The 24,218-nt window shown below is 35.3% G+C and overlaps 1 protein-coding gene across 4 annotated transcripts in view; it reads left to right on the top strand.

Annotated features, from left to right (window-relative positions):
• LOC145279663 (gamma-1-syntrophin-like) overlaps positions 1-24,218 on the top strand; it is a 686,561-nt gene that overhangs the window by 175,936 nt on the left and 486,407 nt on the right. The window contains exon 2 of one of the 4 annotated variants that reach the window (XM_080130908.1): positions 19,209-19,259. The exons of the other annotated variants lie outside the window; for them this stretch is intronic. The gene's annotated coding sequence lies outside the window, so the exon portion shown is untranslated. The remainder of the gene's footprint in view (positions 1-19,208; positions 19,260-24,218) is intronic. 4 annotated transcript variants of the gene reach the window in all.

The raw sequence follows: 24,218 nt of genomic DNA, 5'->3' as shown, positions 1-24,218 counted from the left end.
GCTTTGGTTTGTGGGAAATCACATTGTTGATATTCTCGACGTATCACCACACGATGTAGTTTAGCAGGTTTAGGTCAGGGGAAGAGAGAAAGCAGTGAGAAAAGGGTACAAAATTGTAGCACTGCTTTTGAAGCCAAGCCTGGGTCTCTTTGGACTTGTGAGCTGACGCTGGGTTCTGCTGCCACACCCAGTATCTGCCAGCAGCCACCTGATTGCACCAGACAATCACCACACTCTTCAGCACATCCAGGTACACTTTGGTATTGATTTCAAGCCGACTTCGAAGATGTGGGGTGGTATGATGTGGCCCTCACTTGAGACCACACCAAAGATTATAATCGTGGCTGGAAGCTTTGTTTTCATCACCCTGGGCACGTCTTTGTTATTCGAGGCAATCCAGCGATGCATTTTGAGGGTGCTAGCAATGTTCCTGTTGCCATAACTTGGATCGGTGGAGAGCATGAGTTGTACAGTGGTGCATCTTCGATCTTGTTCGTTGAACATTGTGTCACTTTCAGACATGATAGAAGGTTCCTACAGCATAATCATGTTGACACACCGGTTCCTGCTGGATCACTGTTGTTAAGCAACATTGAACTTGTTCAGTACTAAATGGGTGACTGTTTGGATGTGATCTCTGCTTATCTCAGTATTGTTTCCAGTCGTCCTGGACTTCTCCTTGCCACTGGACTCAAACAGTGCTAATTCAGGAGAGGTGTGGTTGGGAATTGCACAACCCTAGCCTCACAATTACATGTGCAGCTGCCCCTACAGGGGTATCCTTTGTCTTTTGAGACTGAATGGAGGCATCAATAGAGGGCTCCTATCGCTCTTGGGATTTATACACAACTGGCCAATTATTAGATGGTCTGCAACAACAAAAGAAAACCGGTTTTCATTAAATGGAAATGGAAACATATTGTTTTTTTTAGGGCAACAATTTTATCGTTCCACCTTGTAAAATAAGCAATTAATCAAATCCCAGATTTAATATGAAGATCATTCCAAAAGTAAGGCCTCCCATTATTTAACTAAAAAGCTAAAACGCTGAAGAGCTATGAAAAGTGGAGTGGTACCATTAAAACGAACGACCTTTTTGTGATCCAGAATTTATTTTTCTACATAGTCACCACCATTCTCAATGTATTTTTGTAAGCCTCTTTTGATGTCTCAGCTGTAAAAGTTCAGAGGGCGCATTGTTGCTTATATCACTGTAGCCACCCTGAAATCGATGAATCTATCTCTTATCTATGCCGATATCAACTGCTTCAGCTCTGTAAACGTTCAACAGGCGCCTGAATGTTGATTGGTTCAAATGTTTTTCTACATGGTGGAATTCAGTGACGCATCTCTGCTTTTAACACACGTCGATGACAGGGGTTACTTTCTTAGTCTCACACTGCCAATATCTGCAACAGAGATGAAACTTTCAGGTTATGAATGCATTAGTTCAGTCATTATGACAATGCAATTTTCAATCCCTTTGATCCATTTGAGTGAAATAAAAAATATAAGTTATTGTTTTGCTATGTCCCTCACATATTCATCCTTTTTATCCCAATGTCTAAATTCAAGCAAATTAGATTTATCAGGTTTTGTATTCAAACTCTTCAGTTATACAATCACCTGCGATCAAAGTGTAATATCTGTTTTGTCTTCGGTGACAAGAAACCGATTATTTGTGGTGATTCTAATATATATTCAAAGTGAGAAGTAAGTTTGTTTTTTGTTTTTTCCCCCACTCCACGAAATTAAATTATTTTTTTAATAAAAAACGATTTATTTATGTATATATTTACTTTTTGGGGAAAAAATCGATTTGGGAATCTTTTGTAGGACGACCCCCTGAAGTGAATGTGGTATTATGGTGATTGAAGATTCTAGCTAGAAACAGCTTAGTCAGTCATACAGCATACTCACGTTGACACACCGGTTCCTGCTGGATCACTGAAGTTAAGCAACATTGAGCCTGGTCAGTACTAAATGGGTAACCATTTGGGACTTCCAGATGCTGTATGTACTTTCTGCTTATCTCGGCATGGTTTCCAGTCGTCCTGGTCTTCTCCTTGCCACTGGACCCAAACATTGTCAATTCAAGAGATGTGTGGTTAGTCATTGCGCAACCCTTGCCTCACAATTACACGCACAACTGCCCCTACAGGGGTATCCTTTGTGTTCCAAGACTGAACGGAGGCATCGATCGATCGAGTCAATCATAAAGAACAGTGACAATGATGACCATAGACGCGTTCCCCACACTTTTGAATGACTTTGTGCCTAATTTATTGATGACTTTTGTATAATTTTTGTAAATAAATAAATTTTTCAAAGGGTAATATCTGTTTTGTGATAAAAACCGATTATTTGTGTTGATTCTAATATACACTCAAAGTGTAATTCTAAGAAATATTTTTTGACTAAATCAAACGATATCATGGTTATTAGCAACTTGAGGATCTAAACACGACGAGGAAGAGGATTACTTGGATTTACTGGATTTAAAATTGTCTTATCACATGCATGATTCAGATTAGCATCATTCTGATATTTTTCTCTTGTCAGGTATCCATCTTGATTACCTTCCTCCTCAGTCGGATTTTGTATTAATTTCTACAGGAATTGAATGCATCAGTCCTAATGATGGTGCAACATTCTTGATTACATTTAAAGAATTGAAGAAGTTCATGCTGCTTCATGCTAGATTACGATTTATCAAGTTAGAGCCGAACGTGTCCTTAGCTGATTATGTGTAGGTATCATCAGAAACTGTTTCACCACTAATTCCGACTGAACTGAAGGAGGGCTACGTTCTCAATTGGAATGTCCGGACTTTGGAATCGACTTCAAAGATATATAGCAAATGCATCAAGGACGTATCAGTTCAAGGTGGAATTAGACACGTGATAGGCCCCTGTATTATATTCTTTGTAAATTTCTACCACTCCTTCTTTGCCTCATAATTAAAGCATGCTAGTTTTATTTCTTTTTTTTCCCTTTTTTTTTACATAGGCATCACCATTTATCAAGGTCCAGAGGCCACTCAAGGATAAGGGTTAAAGAGTGTGCAGTAAGTAGTCAATTGAACAATATAGTAATCGTTAGTAATGGAAATTCGGTAAATTTGTTAAGTGGAATGGCTCATCAAGAACTTGTTTACGTTGGACTTGAAGACAAACATATTGTAGTCAGCTGGAAAGCAGGAAAATGGAAGACAGTTCAACAGGCGTACAGTTCTAAGAAAGAAGCTTTGTTCATGGAAGCTATGTTTAAGTTTAGGCACGGATAAAGAGTGTGGGAAATTATTTATAGTGTTTTCAGCTAGACGAGTGTTTCTTGTGAAAGTTTGGCGAAGGGGGACCATAGTTTGGAGCTCAGACGGGCACTTGCTATGAAAATAACTATAAAGCAGAGACAGACTCGCAACATCTCTTCTGTAAGAAAGGTTGCAGGGAAGAGAAAAGACGAGGCTACGAAGTCTATTTTGAACTCTATCAAGGCAAGATAAGTCCTTTCTAGCAGCTCCTGCCCAGATGTGGCAACAATGTGACTCTAATATAGATAGAGAATTGCATCAGCAGTGAGATATCTACTGGATCGAGAGAACGATCCCACCATTTTCTTGCTAAATGAACTGAATCTCAATTCAATTGAGCAGTATTATATGTAGCAATCTTCGTGCATTAAAGATGTTGCTTCGTCTTCTGTCTGGATTCTCTATTCTTACTTGATATTTGAATTATTTATTTTGTAATTCTAAGTTATTGTTTCTTAGCTATCCACAAGTTTTTTTTCTTGATATGTTTTCTGTAACTAATCCGTACAGTTAGCTTTCTAGTCTCTCAGTTCTGAAATAGTATTTTGAGGCTACATATATAGACGGCCATTATCATGTGTTGAATGTTGTATTTGATACATTCTTTTTACTTGCCTAAATTCGTTTCTAATAGGTTTTATCTTTGTTATTTTTTATGGTGTGACTAATGCCCACAGTCCACTTCGAAACTCAGACCACCCAGTGGTATCAGTAGACATCAAACTTAAATCCCAACCCCCAAGGTGAGGAGCCACCGCTCAAATCAACAAGGTACTACAAAAGGCCCGACTGGGAAGTCATCAGAGAACATATGAGAAATGTCCCATGGATGAACAATGTACCAGTGAGTCAACTGAATAGTGCAAAGCGGGTATTGAAGCACATGTCCCTGCATGGAAGTATTATAGCAAACCCTACTCACCTCCATGGTTCACTACAGATTGTGCAGCTGCCATTGCACAAAGACAGCATGCACTATGCCGATTCGTACGTCATAAGTCAAATACAAATAGGCAAAAATTCATAGATGCGAGAACTCATTGTAAGAGAGAAATAGTGCCAGCCAAAAGAAGGCATGTTGAAATAACCAGGTAACGCATAGAATTACAGAAGATAGGAACTCGTGATTTCTAGAAGATTTATAATAGCGTAGTAAATAAAGGGCAATCAGTAATTCCTCCACTATTCAACAATTAGAAGTTTGCATGCACGGCAACCGAGAAGGTGTAACTGCTTGCTCGGCAATTCGCCTCCAACTCCACCTTAGAGCTAACAAACAACTCCCTCCCAAATTTCCTTATGCGGATGGAAGCCACAATTGATGATCTGAAAATCCTTCCTATGTTCGCAATATCATAAAAAACTTTGATACCTCACAGGAACGTGGATCTGATCTCATCCCTGCTATACTAGTTAAGAAATGCTCAGCTGAATTAGCTCCCATACTGTCCAAACTCTACAACAGATGCCTTGCTGAATCTTGCTTCCCTAACAGCTGGTCTCTGTGGTATCACTGTTCAAGAATTCTGGTGAAAGGACCAACCCTCTCAATTATCATCCTGTCAGTCTCCTCCCCCTCTTTGCTAACATTTTTGAGGCGTTAATCAATTAAGCACTAGTCCACCACGTCACAAAAGCTAATCTTTTCTCTAACAAACATACAGATTTAGGCAATGTCGTTCTACTGTAGATATTTTAACAGTCATCTCTGAAGGCATATCCCATGCACTGAATAAGTCGGACGAAGTCAGGACTGTAGCCCATGATATATCTAAGGCCTTTGACAAAGTTTGGCATGAAGGGCTGCTAATGAAAATTAAATCATATGGTATAACTGGACGAATAATAAATATAACTAGATTCTTCTTAGACAGTAGGACCATCCAGGTTGTCATTGATAGACATTCATCCAAGCAGCATAACATTAATGCAGGAGTGCCTCAAGAGTCGATCCTTGGACCACTATTATTCCTGATATTCATTAACAACCTCCCTGATAATATTGTGTCCGAGATGGGTATGTTTGCTGATGATACAATGCTCTATAACATGCATGAAGGAAGAATGGATAGACACAAATCTAAGACGATTCCTTACTCCTTAGAAAATGACCTCCAGACTGTAGTGGAATGGGGACATAAATGAATGGTAACATTTAATGCTAGTAAAACTAAGCTGCTATTCTTTAACAATTGCAAAAAGCCTCTCCAACCACTGATATCTATGACTAATAACTCCCTACCTGAGAATTCTTCCTTCAAACTCCTCGACTTAACATTCATGGGCAATATGAATGAACAAATTCATTGAGGAAATTGTGAAGGTGGGCTCCCTTTATCGTGCTAGAAGACTACTTACACCTGAAAGTATCCTGTACCTCTACAAGGCTACCATTCGCCCATGCATGGAGTATTGTTGCCACATCTGAGCTGGTGCATCTACCACTAGTCTATCCCTCTTGGATAGAATCCAAAAAAGGGCCTCCAATCTAATAGGTCCCAACTATCCAACTCGGCTCTGACTTCCATCCCATTGCCGCAATGTTGCATCCCTGTGCCTGTTTACAAGTATTTTCATGGAATATGCTCTGATGAACTCCTTGCACTTGTGTCCCTCGACATACATATCCCTGACAAACTTGCTTGCAACAAAATCACACCCCTTCACTGTTGACGTCTCTAAATGCTGGAAGGTTGTCTACTCTAATAACTTCTCCCATCGACCAGCTAGACTTTGGAATTCCCTTCCTGCTGCCTGCTTCCTTGGCTGTACTGATATGCAGAAATTCAAATGTAACGTAAACCAACATCTAGTTCATTTTTCTTAGGCATGGTCCCAATAAGTAGCCTCTTACGTCCAAGTGGCAATATGCCTTGTTGGGGGGGGGGTGAATGTGAATAAAAATAATAAATAAATAGGAATAATCATTGCTTATCATTTAAAATATTTGCAGTGCCTATGTGCATAGCACATAGATTTCAAGGATGTGGCTTGACTCTTCCAAAATCAGATCAAATAAAATAAAGTAAAATATTTTTTTTTTTTTTGTGGATTTTTAGCATGAGTATTATATATATGTTGTGTTTTGATAAGACTCATCAGTGTGGCTAATAAATACTAATCGCTGGGCTCAAAGATTTTATTTTATAAATTTTCAGTTCTTTCTCATTGTTGACCTTCTTGCGTATATTGAATACTATTGCTTGGCTACTATATGAGAGTCGTTCCAAAAGTAAACCCTCCTATTTTTTTTAACTCAAAAAGTTGAACGGCTTCAAAGAAGGGAGTGGTACTATTAAAACGAGTGACCTTTTGTGCTCCAGAATTTATTTTTCTGCAGAGTCACCACCATTCTTAATGCACTTTTGCCAGGAATTCAATGACGCATCTCTGCTTCTGACACATGTCCATAACAGAGGGGTTACTTTCTTAGTCTCACCCCGTCAATATCTGCAACAGAGAGATGAAGCTGTCAGGTCATGAATTCATAAGTTCAGTCATCATAACAATGCAGTTTGCAGTACCTTTTGATCTAATCAGGCGAAATAAAAAAATAGGAAACATTACTTTTCGAACAGCCCCTCGTATAAATAAAGATGCCATAACAGTTTATAAAAAATAATCGTTTTATTTATTCATGTCTATTAAAGACAATTGTTGTTATACTATTCTCAGCAGGTGTGTTCATAAGTGACCAATTTTTGTGATTAAGCTTGTTGCTTGTATGAATGAAAGAGGTCTATTTTGACATCTCCTGCCTGTGCACTTTATTACTGCTTGTTCAATCTCGTCTTAATTATGCAATTCGAGTGCGTTTTTCCCCCCTTCATCCTCCACCTTTTATATTCAACTATGCTGCTGCAAATCTTCTCATTCTGGCACAAGGCCACCACTTGATGAGCCATTCCCTTAAGTAATCCAATTTACCAAATTTCCACTATTAACGATTACTACAACATTTTCCCATTGGTTTCCGTACACTCATTAACCCTTATCCTCGAGGCTTCCGGGCCTTGATAAGTGGTGACTCATTTGTTAAAAAAAAAAGAGTAAGGCACTATTCTTCACATGTGATAGATTTTGATGTGAAATATTGTCATTATTTGGATTAATTGGATTAATATTCTCATCTTAAGTGTTATTCGTACAACGTTTCAGCTGACCTTCAGGTGTATCTTGTCGAACTCTGGAATCTTTTTTTTTTTTTTTACTTTGGAATCTGTACAGAATTAAATCCTTTATTTAATTGCTCCTATTCCATTAGTCATGTTTGGTATTTGTTATTGTGTGCTTTGATCATCATTTCTAAGTTTTCGCAGCAACTGTAGGATAGTTTTAAGTTATTTTTATTAAATATTTTGTGTAAGGGATTAAGTTTTGTTGTAAAACTTGAAGAGTGTCTTGCCAAACTTAATTTTTAGCATCTGCTTATGAAGTTGACTAAACAGGAGAGTTTTTCTCTTTCATCTTTATTATCTCTTGTTGCTTATATTTAATCTCACTATATTTTTTAGAGCTGTGTTGTAAATGTTACTTGATTTCTTTAATACCGTTCTGTTACTACAGTTATTGATAAGCCTATATTCGATAGAACTAGAAGTAAATATTTTTTGGAAATTACTCGAGACAAGGCATAAAGCCACTCAATGTAAAAGAGCTATCAAGAATGAAAGATGATTATTGCAAAGACAAGAGATGCTTATTGACAGTCTTGAAAAGACCAAGATTAATAGTAGAAGATAAACAGTAAGCAGGAAAAAAGTTCCACAAGCCTGCAGTTCTTGCAAAGAAACTACCGAAGTAAATGCTGAAAATATACATGCACAATATATTATATGTGTGTGTGTGTGTGTGTGTGTGTGTGTGTATATGTATATATATATATATATATATATATATATATATATATATATATATATATATATATATATACACACTACCTTGGGTGCCAGGGTGTTTGGAGGTGTGTGTTGAGCAAAAAAAAAAAAAAAAGTGGTTTTAGGCAGGCAGGCTCAAACCCGTACCACAAAGGAGGAAAAGAATGAAAAATAAAACGTAATGTCTTTGACGTTGCATCCATCGCCAAAGCGGAATTGGCGAAGGTTTAAATTAAGACTAGTAAATTGAAAACAGGGAATGACTTTTGAAAGTATTGGCAAGAAAGGCGACCCCATCCTTGTAGAAAAGTGCCAAGTTGAGGGTGAAGGAATTCATGTTTTTAGCCAATTTTTCGATATTTGTCGTCTGAAGGGTCGCGCTTCAAAACGATACCGATATTTTGAAAATCCATCATCTCTATTGAAAGTTTTAAGCAGACATGATAGCAGCAACTCGTTCTCGAGTATTGCCATTACTTAATATATCTCTGGCTCAAATGACGAAAACATGAGCGCAACTAGCAGCACGTGCCGGACGGTCACTTCTATGAACTTTCTATAGTCCTGCACACCCAATGTATTCTTCAATATATTCTTCAGAATAAAGTAATGCAATAGATCTACTGGTATGAAAATCCAGTGATTATTGGTTTTACAAAATATTATTGGCTGTAATATTTTATAAAGACAATCCCAGGTAAATAAAAATTACTCAATATACCAGATAAAGCAAATAAATCCAAATTTAGTCATGTAAATTTTATGGCATGAAATGGTTAAATTTCAAATCTATAATTTTTATTATATGCAAGACAAAGAATACTTATTGAAATGTATTCTTTGTCTTGGGTATAATAAAAATTCTAGATTTGAAATTTAACCATTTCATGGCATAAAATTATAATTATTAAATTTATAGTATAAATTTTAAGCATGTGTAACTTTCTTTTTGTTGACTGTTTTCCTCCTATTTATAACCTTGGTCTTTTCAAGACGAAGGTCAATAGGCATTTACTGTTTTTTTGATTATCAGCTTTCATTTTTATTAGCTCCTTACATCAAGTGGTTTCACACCTTGTATGGAGCGATTTCCATTATATATATATATATATATATATATATATATATATATATATATATATATAATATAATTTCTTGAGTGAATATAAAAATGTATATATTTTTTTACGTATTCTCTTTTGGGAATATTAGGTGCTGTATGTGCTTTTTGCATTGTTTCCAACCATCCTGGATTTATGCTTGCTACTGGAATAAGACAGTGCCGACTCAGTAGAGGTGAGGCTTGAGATTATGCAACAATTGCTTCACGATTACATGTGCAGATACTCTTACATGTGGTATCCATTATCTCGAGATACGGGATGGAGATCATAATATATATTCCCTGGAAAAAGTAAATATAAAAATTCGCCTCTATATTCAGTAAATTAATATTTAAAATATAAAAATCATAATTGTGGATTGACTTTTTGTCCTAACTGGAATGTAAATTTTCTCCATAAAGTCAAAATATGTGACTTAAGGTTGTTTTTAATAAAGTGTACCCTTGCAATTTGGGGAGGGGGGCGGGGAGAAATTTCCTCACTTGGATTTTGCTTCAAAACTAAACTGAATCTGATAGATTTCTCACCTTCATATGGTGGAGTTGATTTTTATTTTCTCCTTCAACCTGTCACCTATTGACTGAGGTTGTCGTGGTTGAACAACAAAAAATCAATATTACTATTGAAAGATTCTTAATCAAAGAACATTCGGTAAATATGGACAGAACTCTGCAGGCAATTCCTCCTTTTACGTTTTTTTTTTTTTTCTGAAAATCAAGCAAAGTGAATTCCAAGAGAAACAAGAATAGGATCGATAATGAAATTGGTCAATTTAGATTGGAACAAAGTTCTTGAATGATTCAGAATTGGAAGAATATTTTTGAGCACAGAAAACATTTCTAGAAAATTTAAGTAGAAAAAAAGTATTTTAACATGAGAATAATTTTGAATCTGAATGCTTTTTTTTTACTACATTATATTAGGTTGGTGCAAAAATAATGACATTTTTTTCTTACTTGATGTTGAACGTCAAAAAATGACGTTATTTTTGCACCAAACTAACACATACAGGCGAAACTACACTTCTTCTAGTTGTATACGTTTTTGCTAGTAAATGAAATGCTTACTTTAGATATCTTAATATGAGGGGCGTTCCAAAAATAATGCCTCCTATTTTTTATTCCGCTCGAATAGATCAGAAAAGATTACAAATTGTATTGTTATGATGACTGAACTTATGCATTCATGACTTTACAGTTTCGTCTCTTTGTTGCAGATATTGCTCTTATTCCGTCAGTCATGACCGAGTCTGAAGTAATTTGTTATTGTAATTTTTAGCAGCGCACACAGTGAGGATTGAACCTTCAATCCCAAGAAAATTGTCACATATAACTTATTATGTTCTGCCACAGGTCTTTGCGCATAATTGTAGTAGTAATTTTATGAACCCTAAACCTATTCTTGTTTTAGATGTGTAGTCTTCATACTTATCACTATATATAGAATGTCCTAAAAGAAGTTGACAGATTTGAAATTTGAATTCAACCGAAAGTATCACTCTTTGATAAATATTCGTTGTTCCTCAGTTATGTTTCCCATCAGATTCTTTTGGGACACCCTGTATTACTACTGATTATTTTATATATATATATATATATATAAAGCTGTGCATGTCTGGTCACGAATAGGCTCCTATATGGTTGACTATTTTAAAAAACTGATTACATATAATGATAGAAGATGTATCGAGACACAGGAATGGGTATGTTTTATCTGGCAGAACGGTAGTTCATTAAAATTGTGGGGTCTGCGTACGCGCCTGGTCCACAAAGTATGGAAATAAAAAATTTAAAAATGAAAAAAAAAAACGTTTACAAGTGTTTTTGATATAGATGTACATAAGAATACTAAGTATGTTTTAACTTAAATAAGGAGGGTATAATAAGATTGTGGGGTTTGCGTTCGCGCCTGGCCTCTATGGAATGGAAATAGCACAAACTTTAATAAAGACTTTTCATATCTATCTGCGTAAGTATACTTTGATAATTATGTTTCAGTTTGAAGAAATATGGTATAATAAAATTATGGGGTGTTCGTTCGCATCTGACCTCCATAGACTGTAAATATGTCACAAAGTTTAACAAGGTTTTTTAATATAGATCCACAGAATATTGTGATAAGTGTTTCCGTGTGAACAGGTATGGTATAATAAAGTATGTGGTTTATCTATTTTATTTTTACTTTCATCATATTTTGCTTTGGTTTTGATAACCCCTAATTCGAAGCTATCTCTTTATAACCCTTCCTTTTCATAACCTATCATACTTTCATAAATCAGAGTCGATTTTCTGTAGGCTGTTTTTGAACCCAGTCAATAACAGGTACTCTTGCTAGTATATATATATATATATATATATATATATATATATATATATATATATATATATGGTGTAACTAAAAGAAAACACAATTTCAATTTCTCTCCCAATTTTCGGAGTTTGTAATCATGGCCATATTTCTTTACTTTCTTTTAAAGTTGATGAGTTCTTCTGATGAATACGGGTGGAGTAAGTTAAACAATTGACATAATAATTATGTGAATAATGTTACGCTACGAAACAGGTGCTGTCAAGAATTGAACATTTTAGCATGCTTAAAGAAACAAACGGTAAGATGGACAACATCTTGAAATTTGAAATATAGTTCTTTTATCATTTTATATATATATATATATATATATATATATATATATATATATATATATATATATATATATATATATATATATATATATATATATATATATATACGAGGGGCGTGCAATAAGTAATGCCCCTGCCCCACTTCCAGTTGTCTGATCTAGCTGAAATTTTGTATGTGCAATGATTTATATCTCTACGGGTTATGTGGCAAATTACAGCTCTGAACTAATTGGTTTCTGTTTTATAGGTGTTTGAATTGAATCAGGTGTGAAATGGAGCCTGTTGAATGTCGAGCAGTGATCGGGTTTTTGTATTTGAAAGGACGCACACCACAAGAGACTTTTGATGAAATGAAAGAAACTTATGGTGATAATGCCCCATCATATGACCTTGTAAAATGCTGGCATCATGAATTCAAACATGGCCGGAAGTCTGTAGAAACAGCTCTCAGACCTGGTCGCCCCCCTTCTGCCATTGATGAGGCATCTGTCCGTCAAGTTGAGGCTGCCATTTTGGAAGATCGGCACATTACTATTCGCCAAATAGCCCAAGATGTCAAGATTAGTACAGGGTCTGTGGAAACTATTATTCATGACCATTTGCATATGCATAAGGTGTCTGCCAAATGGATTCCCAGGTTGCTCACACCATTCCAGAAGCGAGAACGTGTTGAGTGCTCGAGGATGAATTTGGAGATATGCCAAGTAGATGAGTCAAAGTTTTTCAAAGACTGATTACACAGGATGAAACCTGGGTCCATCATTATGATCCAGAGACCAAAGCCCCAGTCAATGCAGTGGAAGCACTTGGACTCATCACCTCCAAAGAAGGCAAGGGTGCAGCCCTCCACTGGTAAGGTCATGTTTCACTTTTGAGGAAAATAAGGGAAGCTATCAAAATCAAGAGGCGGGGCAAGATCAGCAAAGGTACCCTCTTCCTGCTGGACAACACTCCAATCCACAACTCGCATATCGCCAAATCAGAAGCACGGGCATGTGGTCATGAAATCCTTCCCCATCCTCCCTACTCTCCTGACCTTGCACCCTCTGACTTTCACCTCTTCCCAGCCATGAAGTTATTTTTGAAAGGAAAACGTTTCCTAGATTATGCAGCCTTTATTTCTGAAGTCACGTCGTGGTTGGAGGACTAACCTGGGGTGTTCTACAAAAACGGTTTCCAGAGCTGCATCAAACGATGGGAGAAATGCATAACTCTGGATGGCTTGTATGTAGAGAAAGACTAATAACTGTGCCAAGTTTCGTTGCTCTACTGCTATGGGAAGTGGGTCAGGGGCATTACTTATTGCACACCCCTCGTATATATATATATATATATATATATATATATATATATATATATATATATATTAAATCCCCATAACAATGTTTCATGGTAAACAACTTATGATCCCTGAAATAACATTAGGACTAGTGTGGATTCTTGAAAGCAGATTAATGCAGTGCTTGCAGGAGATTAATTGATTTAACTGGCAAACTAATTTTCCAACAAAGCACGTAATTATTTTTTTATATAGTTTTAAAGGTTGAAAACTCTCTCAATATATATATATATATATATATATATATATATATGGTATTCTAATCCATTCAGATTACTTAGTTTAAGATAGATCTGCAGAAGGTCGGAGGTTACATCAGACAAAACATGAAAATAAAAACCAAAATGTAGTAGTCCGAATAAACTAAGTAATCAATCCTTATCTCAAAAATTCCGAAATATGATCTCTCCTTGGCATCCTTTGAGATGAAGTTTCATAATTTGTGTATTCATTATTTTGCAGACACAAAATTTTATTTATAATAATACCATAAAAATCCAAACTTGATCGCCTTTTAAGGACCCGTGGGACAGAAGATAGAGGCGTTGAGTCTGTATGATTCCAGTTGAGCATTGTCTGAAGATAATTTTAATCCTACTCGAAGCAAGCCAGAGGATTAGTTGTGAGACAACAACAACGGAAGGCAATAATTACTGGAGATACAATTACGAGACTCAGCATTCCTATCCCATCGCAGTTAATCGTCTAAAGAAAGCCAGATGACGAGTTAGCCGAAAAAAATCAATATACGATCTCTTCTGCTTGAAATTTTGAAAAAGCAAACTGAACATTCTAAATTTGCCACTAGTCTCTCACTCTTAGTATCCATCGACGCAATGTTGCATCCCTGTGTCTATTTTACAAGTACTTTGATGGAATGTGCTCCAATGAACTCTTACATATATACTCCCAACTAACCTGACAAGCAACAAAATCCCACGTCTTTACTGTTATAGATGCCCTTTAAAAGCCTTCTACTCTTATTTTACTACTAATAGTTTCTTCCCTCAGACTGCTAGACTTTTAAATTCCCTCCCTGTTTCCTGCTTTCCTGACTGTGCTAACCTGTAGAAGCTTAAATGTAATATGAACAGACATCTTGCTGCTCATCTTTGCACAGTTCTCTGTTAGACATGATTATAAATAGCAGCTCCTTACACCCAAGTGATACTATGCCTTGTTTGGGGTGAAAAGAAAAAGGTATGGTTGATAAATATTCGTGAAACATCAACTGTGGCATATCATTTTATGTTGAACTTAAACCGCTAACTAGTCTGCTTTGTTAAAAACTGAACAATCGTTCCTAATTATTTTTTATAATCTGAAAATTGAATGTTTAATCAATAATATTCGGATAAATAAAAAATAACGAACAAATCAATAAAAACACATTTTGAAGGAATGAAAACTGGCATGTACGGTTGGTAAGATTTTTTTTTTTTTTTAAATAATGTTTAAATTTAGGTAATTAACTTTTTTTTTGTTATATCTAAAAGAAAATTTCGCTGTAAAACTGTAAATACTTAAAAATAATATCCGAGATGTTGTTTTAAAAATTAAACACACTTGTTAACGTAAGAGGTGTGACGCTACATAGCTGAACTTTGGAGTATAGAGTAATAAATAAATGAAATAGAAAAATGTAGTTTCAAGCAAAAGTAGAAAAAATATGTCAGCAAAAATCCAGTTAGAGAAGCTATTCAAGGTAACAGTCCTGGATATGATCTTAAACTATATCCAGTGGTGAGGCCCCAGCTTGCAGGCTTTGGGGAGTGTAGAGCCACCCTTTAATTGCCATTGCTCCCAGGTCCACTCTGACCCAGACTGGTAGTACCTGTTAGGGTCCCAACTATGGGTTAAATAGAAACCGACTTAAAAAAAACAAATATACTCTATTAAAAATTGTTCTTCAAGATCACTGGATTCGGCATTAAATAACCTGAAAAGGGTTGATGTGCCGTAAAACAAAAACAGCCAAATATACCAGGTAAAAAACTAATCCAGTCACGATCAGCAAAAATGTAGTGATTTTCTCATGGTTAGACAGAAAGATATTACTGAAGAACTATAGTCAAATATTAATTTAATTTTACCACACATTTGACAACGGTCAGAGAAACAAACGTCCAAGATGGCGCGTGCGTATTGTAAGTCACCAACACTCAAACTTATACAATTGCGAATTACTAAGGACCTCTATTCGGTTATGGCTGATAGAACAAGAGCATACTAACCCCGTGAAGTAAATAAAGGGTTCCATTCAAAATTCCGTCCAAATTCCTGAGTTTGACAAGGTACACCTGAAGAAGGTCGGTTACATTGACTGAAACGTTGTGAAAATCGCACTCAAGATAAGAACAGTAGTCCTATGAATCGAAATAATACGAATAACCAATCCTCATCTCAAAAATTCAGAAACGTAAAATTTTAATGTTACGTTCGGAATTTGCTTTGATGGCTATATTCTTGTGACTAATGTGTTATAGTTTGTTTATTGTTTTTAATGAGAATTGCACGATTTGCATAATTTTGTACATGTCAGATTCATCAATTGTCGAATAATGATGTTTGCAAAAAATGTGAAGATTTTCTGTTTTTGAACTTTGCTTTAGCATTTTTCTTCTCTTCATAAAACACGTCAAATAAGCATCTTTCTGCAAAAAAAAAAAATATTTGACAATCAAAAATGACGTTAATAATTTTTCTAGTGTGAAGAAAGATATGTAAAACATTTTCTGGTTTCAATACAATGCTCTATAACATGCACGAGGGAAGAACGGATGTGTTGTGTATTCTGTCCTCATTAAATCATTTTTATGTATTCTTATCTAACTATGCGTTTCTAACTGCTTACTTAATGGACTATTGTCCTCGTGTCCTAAATGTCTATCGTCTTGTATTCGTGGGTACGTGTGTGTACTACATATAATTCACATAACATCACAGCATACTTGTCTGCTGCTGGTCGCTCTGGGAGATTCTCCAACCGTCTTTGGGGAAGCTGTTTTAAAGAAAACGCTTCAATACACGGATCCAAGAAGAATGAGTGTTTTCAATATATATTCACTCCTCATGCATCTCGTCACAGCAGAACTGGAGTGAATCTTGACCTGTAGGTTCTACTATATCTTCATCCTGAGGCCATCTCCTTCTTCATGGAGAGCCTCGTTTTAGCCCATCTGTCTTTCTTGGCATCTTGGACTCAACTCACTAAACTTAGTATACTCAAACCGGAACACCTGACACATCATGTCCAGTTCCCATTCGGATACTTCCGGTGCAAACTGACCAGTTAACCAAGTTTGATACATGTCACAACATGACCCTTTAATCCTTCTACACCTGCTCGCTCAACTTATTGTTTCCCACGATTCAATCTCTGTTATTTACTATCTATCTATCTGTCTATAGATAGATAATTAGATAGACCAATAGATAGTTAAACAGATAACAATAAATGCGTTCTATCCGGAGTTGCCCAGCGTTTACCTAACAGATGTACATAAATCTAAGTCAATGGCAGAATTGTTAGAAAATGACCGCCAGACCATAGTGGAATGGGGCCCGCAAATGGATGGAAACATTTAATGCTAGTAAGACTAAGCTGCTCTCCTTTAACAATTACAAAGCGCCTCTCCAACCACCGATATACATGACAAATAATACCCTACATGAGAATTCATCCTTCAAACTCTTGGGCTTAACATCATGTTGATGTTGGCAATTCGTGGGGTTGTGTAGCGATTTTCTCTTTCTGACCATAAGATGTAGATATTGTCTGTATACTTCTAGTTTATTAATTGGAATTTAAATGTGATCAGTTTTTAATATACAGAGTGTTTCGTAAAAATGTAGTCACATTTTAACTGTTATCAGTGTTGTCTTTTTTTTTTTTTTTTTTTTACACATTGATAACCACTTATCAAGGCCCGGAAGCCACTCAGGGATAAGGGTTATTGCAAGTACATTACGTTAGTGTGGAGATTTGATGAAGTGTTTACTTAAGGGGGCGGTTCATTAGGAATTTGTTAACATTGGACTTGAACACATCCAAGTTGTAGTCCGGTGGGAAGCAGGCAGATGGAACAGAGTCTGATGATAAGTATTAACTAACCTGGAAGAGTGACGTGTCTGGATTATAATAGTCATCAGTTTGAATATTTGCAAACATGATTCTTCAATTACATTTGTCTTCTGTATTCAAAGCTATTCCATTTCACTCTCTGTTTATAAATAAATTAGTGGGGGTGCCCGGCGTTGTTTGGGGGTTTAGGGGGAAAAAGAAGGCAGGCTTAAACCCGTGACGTGAAGGCAGAAAAGAAAATGAAAGAAAAACTGAGATTTTACTGCTACGCTACAAGGCGAGAGGAAGTGAAAAGCGTTCAAATTTAACGATTAAAAAGTTGACTTGCAGAAATGAGTTCACACAGGCGCAGAAATGAACGTCTGGCTTGAGGCCAATCAAGCGCATATTTGTTTCCCCACGATGTTGAGGAAAACCAGCTCCCCAAAAAAGGGGGAGATCTCAAATGAATAGCAATTGTCTGATATGAAGAATTTTCCCAACATTGATCCAAGCTAATTGCTTCTAAGACGTTCCTGGCAAGAAAGCCAGGCGGCCTACATCGCTTCAATTAGTTTTGCTTTATTTATACGAAAAAGACAAACAAACACGCAAAAGGACAGAATATTGGGAATTTTATAAAAGTCAATCAAAATGAATGTAGAGACAGCGTTCATTCGCAAATCGTAGATATTTTGATCTGGGGAGCATATATAAAGTTCTAAAAAATAGTAATCCTCTCGAGACCCCCCCCCCTCCCAAGCCTTTCCTGGACATACAAAAATGCACATGCCACTTTTGCTTTTATGTATATAGATGTTTTATCGTCATTTGAAGTGTGAGTACATTTTTAGACACCTTATATAATGTACTTATAAGTACTTAAATATTCTGCTTTACTTTTCACACTTGTTTTTTTTTTATTTTCACCATAACTTGCTATATTTTTTATTGAAAAGTTTCTTTTAATTTTTACAGTTTATCATGACAAAAAAATTGTTTCTTACTTGTGATGCAGATTTAAGTTTTTTAATTGGTTTCTTTGTTTTGTGACACGTCACTCTTCCAGGTTAGTTAATACTTATCATTAGGGCTATAACAACAGAATATTCTTTTCATTCTTTTGACTTTCAAGTATATATCCGAACAGTAAGACACAGTCAATCAAGCGAGAACCACATCAGTCTATATAAAAACATATAAGATATTAACGGATATATACTCAAGAGTCAAAACAATGAAAAGAATATTGTCACATCCCTACTTATTATAAACAATAGATTAGCATAAACTGACAATGAGTTGATATGCCTTAAAAAAAGAGGTAAAATCCATTGAAAGCGGTCGGTGGTTCTATGAGAAAATGGATTTTACCAAAAAAGACCACCCAATCTATTGTTTGTGATATTAAAGTAACCTCTTACATCTTCAGTGGCAATGTTTTATTTAGAGTAAGGAACAGCACTAAACTGAGTTCAATTTTTTCTTTCTGAAAGAAAGAAAAAATTGAACTCAGTTTAGTAGATTTCAAAACGCATATCGCTATCCGTTACACTTTGAATCTGAGCTCCTTTCTTCTCTGTTTGACAAATGCTTTCTACATCTCTATTTTTTATTTTATTTTTTCACTTGGAAGTCGCCACTTATCAAGGCCCGAAGGCCACTTGAGAATAAGGGTTAATGAATGTAAGGTGGCAGTTTAGTAATCGTTAATGGTGTAAATTGGGTAGAATTTGATTATTTATAGGGACGGCGCAGCAAGAACTCTTGTTTAACTTTACTCTTGTCATATAAAAATAAACTTCTTTCTACTAGCTATAAACTGAACATTCATTTTCTTCTCATTACAGGTATGTGAAAGTGTGCACACGTCACTCTTACTTTGCTGTTACGTCATTCAGGTTTGATATCTTCATTTTTTTTTTCCACATCAAGATGATTTTAAATAATAAAACAATTGTCTTTAAGGAATTTAAATAATAATTCATTAGCTGAGGTTTAAAAATAAGACCCTTTTATTCTCACCCTAACTTTTAGAGTGATGAGTAGAATGGATAGACTGATTTCATGTGGAAGCTAGTTTGTTGTTAGTTTTATCTCTTTGAAATATTTTCATTATTAACATCATTTCTCTTCATATAATTGTGAAAGCAAATGAAGGGAATAGAATTATGTGGTTTCAAGAAAGTCATTGTTTTGTTCTATTTTGCATTGACCAAGAGCAATAAATATGAGACTACAGTGTTGCATTTAAATGGATAGCTCCAGTATCCTAATTGCATAATGGTAAGCGAGCTTGCTAATGAGCTAGGAGACTGGGGTTCAATCCTCGGTCATCATACCAATGACTAAAAAATAAAAAATGGTACTTGCTGCCTCTTGCTAAAGACTGAATGTTTTAGGAGAGGATCAAGGACAAGTAGAGTAATTCTGGGAATGGAATGGTGCCCTTCCCTACATCTATGCATAGAAGCTAATGAAAAGGGAGCCGTGTGTGATTTGATTTAACATAAATGCACATTTAGATAAATGACCCCACAATATATTTTAGAAGTCTTCAAAATCTGGATTTTATAATTTATTTTATCATATGACTATAATCATAGGAATAAAATAATGTTTATTTCATTTGTAAGACAAGGGAGGTAACTCATTAACTTTCTTTGTTGCTTTCCTTTAATGGACTTTGTTTTCTGTTTCAATCTTTCCATATATCTAAATCAACAAATTCAAAAGTTGGGCCCGTGTCTTGCACTAATGATAAAGTTTAATCACAAGTTTATCTTCCAAAAAGAGACGAATGGTAATTATTTTCAGAAGTCAATCGGAAAAATGATAAAGTCAAAACGGTCTATTTCAAGTTCATTGAACTTTACACAATAGACAACCCACCTTTCTATATACTGTCCGTGTATATGCGATATCAGTATTTGCATAGTGGTTTTGAAGAAAGACACTTTGTTATTTGGATTATTCGAACTACTGTTCTCATTTTGAATGCCATTTTCATAACATTTCGGTCGATGTAACCTCCAACCTTCTTCAGGTGTATCTTAATCAATTCAGAAATCTTTTTGTCTCACTCAGGAGTCTGGACAGAATTTGAAATGGAACCCTTTATTTAATCCGCAAGAGGTAGCATGCTCTCGTTCTGTCAGCCATGACTGTGTAGAAGTCCTTAGTAATTTACAGTTGTATTCTTAGTATCGCCCAAACTGATAATTGAACCTTCAACCGCCAGAAAGGTGTAACTTACAACTGAATTTTTTACCGAGTTTTTATTAACTACATGACACTGAGAACAGTAGTCTAAAGAATCCAATTAATACGAATTATCAATCCTTATTTCAAAAATTCAGAAAGATGATATTTTGTTAATTGTATAGTAATTGTTATTGTTTTTAATACAACAAATAGTTCTGTATTACAATATTGTTTTATTTCCAAACATAATTAGCATTTGATTTTCATCAAAATATTATCTATTTCTAAATTGCTAATGAAAAGGCAAATTTCTTTCCTTTCATATTTAAAGGATAAATACATTTATATTGTATTAAAGTTTATCTCTATGAATAAATTAGAAAGATTTTTTTTTCAAATTTACAGTGGTTATTTATAAAATGTTTATTATTTTAAATTAACGCTTAAAGTATTTCAAATAGCAAACTTTGCAAAGTAATAGCAAAGCAAGCTAGTTATTATACTAAAATAAGTTATTGAATATGTGAAAGTTTCCTCCTTAAGTTAGCTTGACAGTTGACAGACTAGCTATATTGCTGGACCTCTACAGGTGTGACATTATCAGCATCTCCTCACCCAAGTTAGGAAATAAAGGAAAAGAAATAAGTTAAGCAAATAAAGAAAATGAGGTTAGTAGAAAGACAGGGGGAAGGGGGAGTGGTTCACCGAGGAACACAAAAGCGATCTTTAATAGGATTGTTAATCAAGGTGATAACTGGAACAAAAGAAGGTCGATAGATTTAGAGTTAGTTTACAGACAGTTTTAGGAATGGCAGTGAGTTTTGGGACAATTTATGGATAGTGTTGAGTTTGCAATAGTTTTTTTTTTTTTTTTTTTTAAGGAGTTATCCTTAAGGAAAGGAGGAAAGCCTGGACGCCATTCGAGAATATGGGTTAATGAGTGTACAGTGGTCAAAGGGAAAATGTTGTAGTAATCGTTAGTAGTGAAAATTTTTTAAATTAGATTACTTAAGAGGATGGCTCATCAAGAATTTGTTCATGTTGGACTTGAAAACAACCATATTGTAGTCAGTTGGAAATCAGGAAAATGGAACAGAGTTCTACAGGTGTGGCGTTCTAAGAAAGAATCTTTATTCATGGAATCTACATTTAGGTTTAAGCACAGATAAAAAGTGGGGGAAATTATTAATAGTGGTTTCAGATAGACGAGTGTTTTTTTTTTCATGAAAGTCAGGACAGGGGGGGACCATAGATTGGAGCTCAGACGAGCACTTGCCATGAAAATAATGATAAAGCAGAGATAGGCTTGCAACGTCTCTTCTGTGGGAAAGAGGTTGAAGGGAAGAGGATAGTTTCTAGTTTGGGCTGGTTGAAGACTAGTTGAAGGCAGGTTGTGGCTTGGAACAGATGGGAAAATGAAGTGATCAACAGACTGACAATCTCAAGATCAAGATGGACAGACGACTAAGATGTGGATATTATTTTATTGTTGGAATCCTTTTGAGATGAGTAATTTATTTATTTTAGAAACTGTTATGCTCATCTTCATAGTTGTATCACAATGTTTCAGCCAATTATTCCTCTGACCTTTGTCAGGTGGTGAACCGTGACGAGAATGGAATGCAGAGTCTCTTAACTGTATCCTCAGTAATTACTGCCTTCCATAGTTGTTGTCGTCTCACCACGTTTTGTCCAACTAATCTTCTGGACGGCTTTGGGTAGGATTGAAACACTATCTTCAGACAATGCTCACCTGGAACCATAGAGATTCAGCACCTCTATCCACTGCGCTGATGAAGGCCAGAGGAATTCTTGGTCGAAACGTTGTGAAACAGCAACTATAAAGATGAGGATAACAGTCCGCCAAATAAATAAATATAAGATGTGGACGTTAGCAATTAGAGGGTCGTTTCCTGCGATGGTGTCACACACGCACTCAGAGGCCAAATGGAATCTGTCGGAGTTTGTGTTTTCTTTTATTTTTCTATCGTTTTTGCATTTTTATAATTGTGTAACTGTACTCACCTCTTTGGTAGTCGCTAATGTGTGAGAGACGACGACATGGGCAGAATGAGAAGAGAAGACAAAGCAGAAGGAAATTATAACACACAGTGTTTGGGTTGTCAATTGTTGTCAAGCAGTGAGAGAGAGCACGTGGTTGCACACAGAGGTCTGTGCTCTTCACATGCCCTTGTCCATTATTCATATTTTATGGATCTTGTTTGAGCAAAGTAATGCAGTTGAGTGATTCCAAACTTTCTTGCTTTGTATTGGCTTCTGGAAATAATTACCACTCATCTCTATTTGGATGCTAAACTTGCGATTAACCGACAGATTATTTTTATTTTGGGCAGACATGGATGGAAAATGAAGAAAATAAACATCAAAATCTGCAGAAATAAGATAAATAGCTTTTTCTGACACAGCGAACATTTACAAAGGGAGCAAATAAAAAATGAGAGTCAATAGTGTTGCATTTATATCAAACACGCAAAAGAAAAACAACAAAAAAACCCTGAATATTGCCTGAAAGCGATAACTTTAACCTTGAATATTTGAACCACTGTTTCTTCGTCTTTTTATTTTCTTCATATTTGTTCTTATTATTTTGTTTCTGCATATTATTTTTTTGCATATTTTTTTCTGCATACATTTCATTTTTTCTGCATACATTTCATTTTTTCTGCATACATATAATTTTTTCTGCACACATTTCATTTTTTCTGCATACATTTCATTTTTTGCATACATTTCATTTTTTGTATTCATTTTATTTTCTGCATACATTTCATTCATTTTTCTTCACATTTTTTCATTTTTCTTCACATTTTTCCATTTTTCTTCACATTTTTTCATTTTTCTTCACATTTTTTCATTTTTCTTCACATTTTTCCATTTTTCTTTACATTTCCCATTTTTCTTCACAGTAATATCCTTTGTTTTGTTTATATGTTTCTTTATATCCCTTTTTTATTCTTACTACTACTACTGTTACTACTATTACTACTACTCTTTTTATTATTACTTCATATTTGAATGTTTGAATTACTTGTCTCTAAATTCAAGAGTTTCACTATTTAATTTTATGTTTGAAGTTTCATGACCAATTTTTTCTTTGAGATTGTCACAATATCAGAGTTATTTCGGCATGCACATGCATATCTACAAGAGGCAAATATTATGATAGAATCTTTCTTTATACGGATCAATTGTTGATTCTTTATGTTGGAAGAAATTTGTTTTATTAATTTTTAAAATTAATTTTAAATTTTTATTTAGTCTTTGTTTTTCTTTTTATAAATCCATTGATATATTTATTGATACTCATACATTACTAATATCACTTCTTGGCAATGGCAGTTCTGCCTCTACTACAAATAAACTTCATATGTCTGTACAGTTCAATCCATGATCCACACTAGCAGAACATGGGCGGTCACTGGTAAAGAATATGGATCCTGTTTTGTAGTTAAAACAAGTCCTCAAGACACAGATGCTTAGGCATATTTAGAACACCCTTGCGGGTAGGCATATCCCAGCAGCACATTACTGATGAAAAGGAAAGTATTTCTTCAAAACTCTGCGGATTATGGACTATTATTTGAAGAAATACTTTCCTTCTCATCAGAGGGTAGGATTTAGCAAAATACGAGATT

Source organism: Euprymna scolopes, chromosome 7 (assembly GCF_053919585.1).
Source record: "Euprymna scolopes isolate OS-2025 chromosome 7, ASM5391958v1, whole genome shotgun sequence".
Classification (NCBI taxonomy): Eukaryota; Metazoa; Mollusca; class Cephalopoda; order Sepiida; family Sepiolidae; genus Euprymna; species Euprymna scolopes.
The sequence above is the reverse complement of the archived record's forward strand: the minus strand, read 5'-3'. Positions and strand labels throughout refer to the sequence as shown.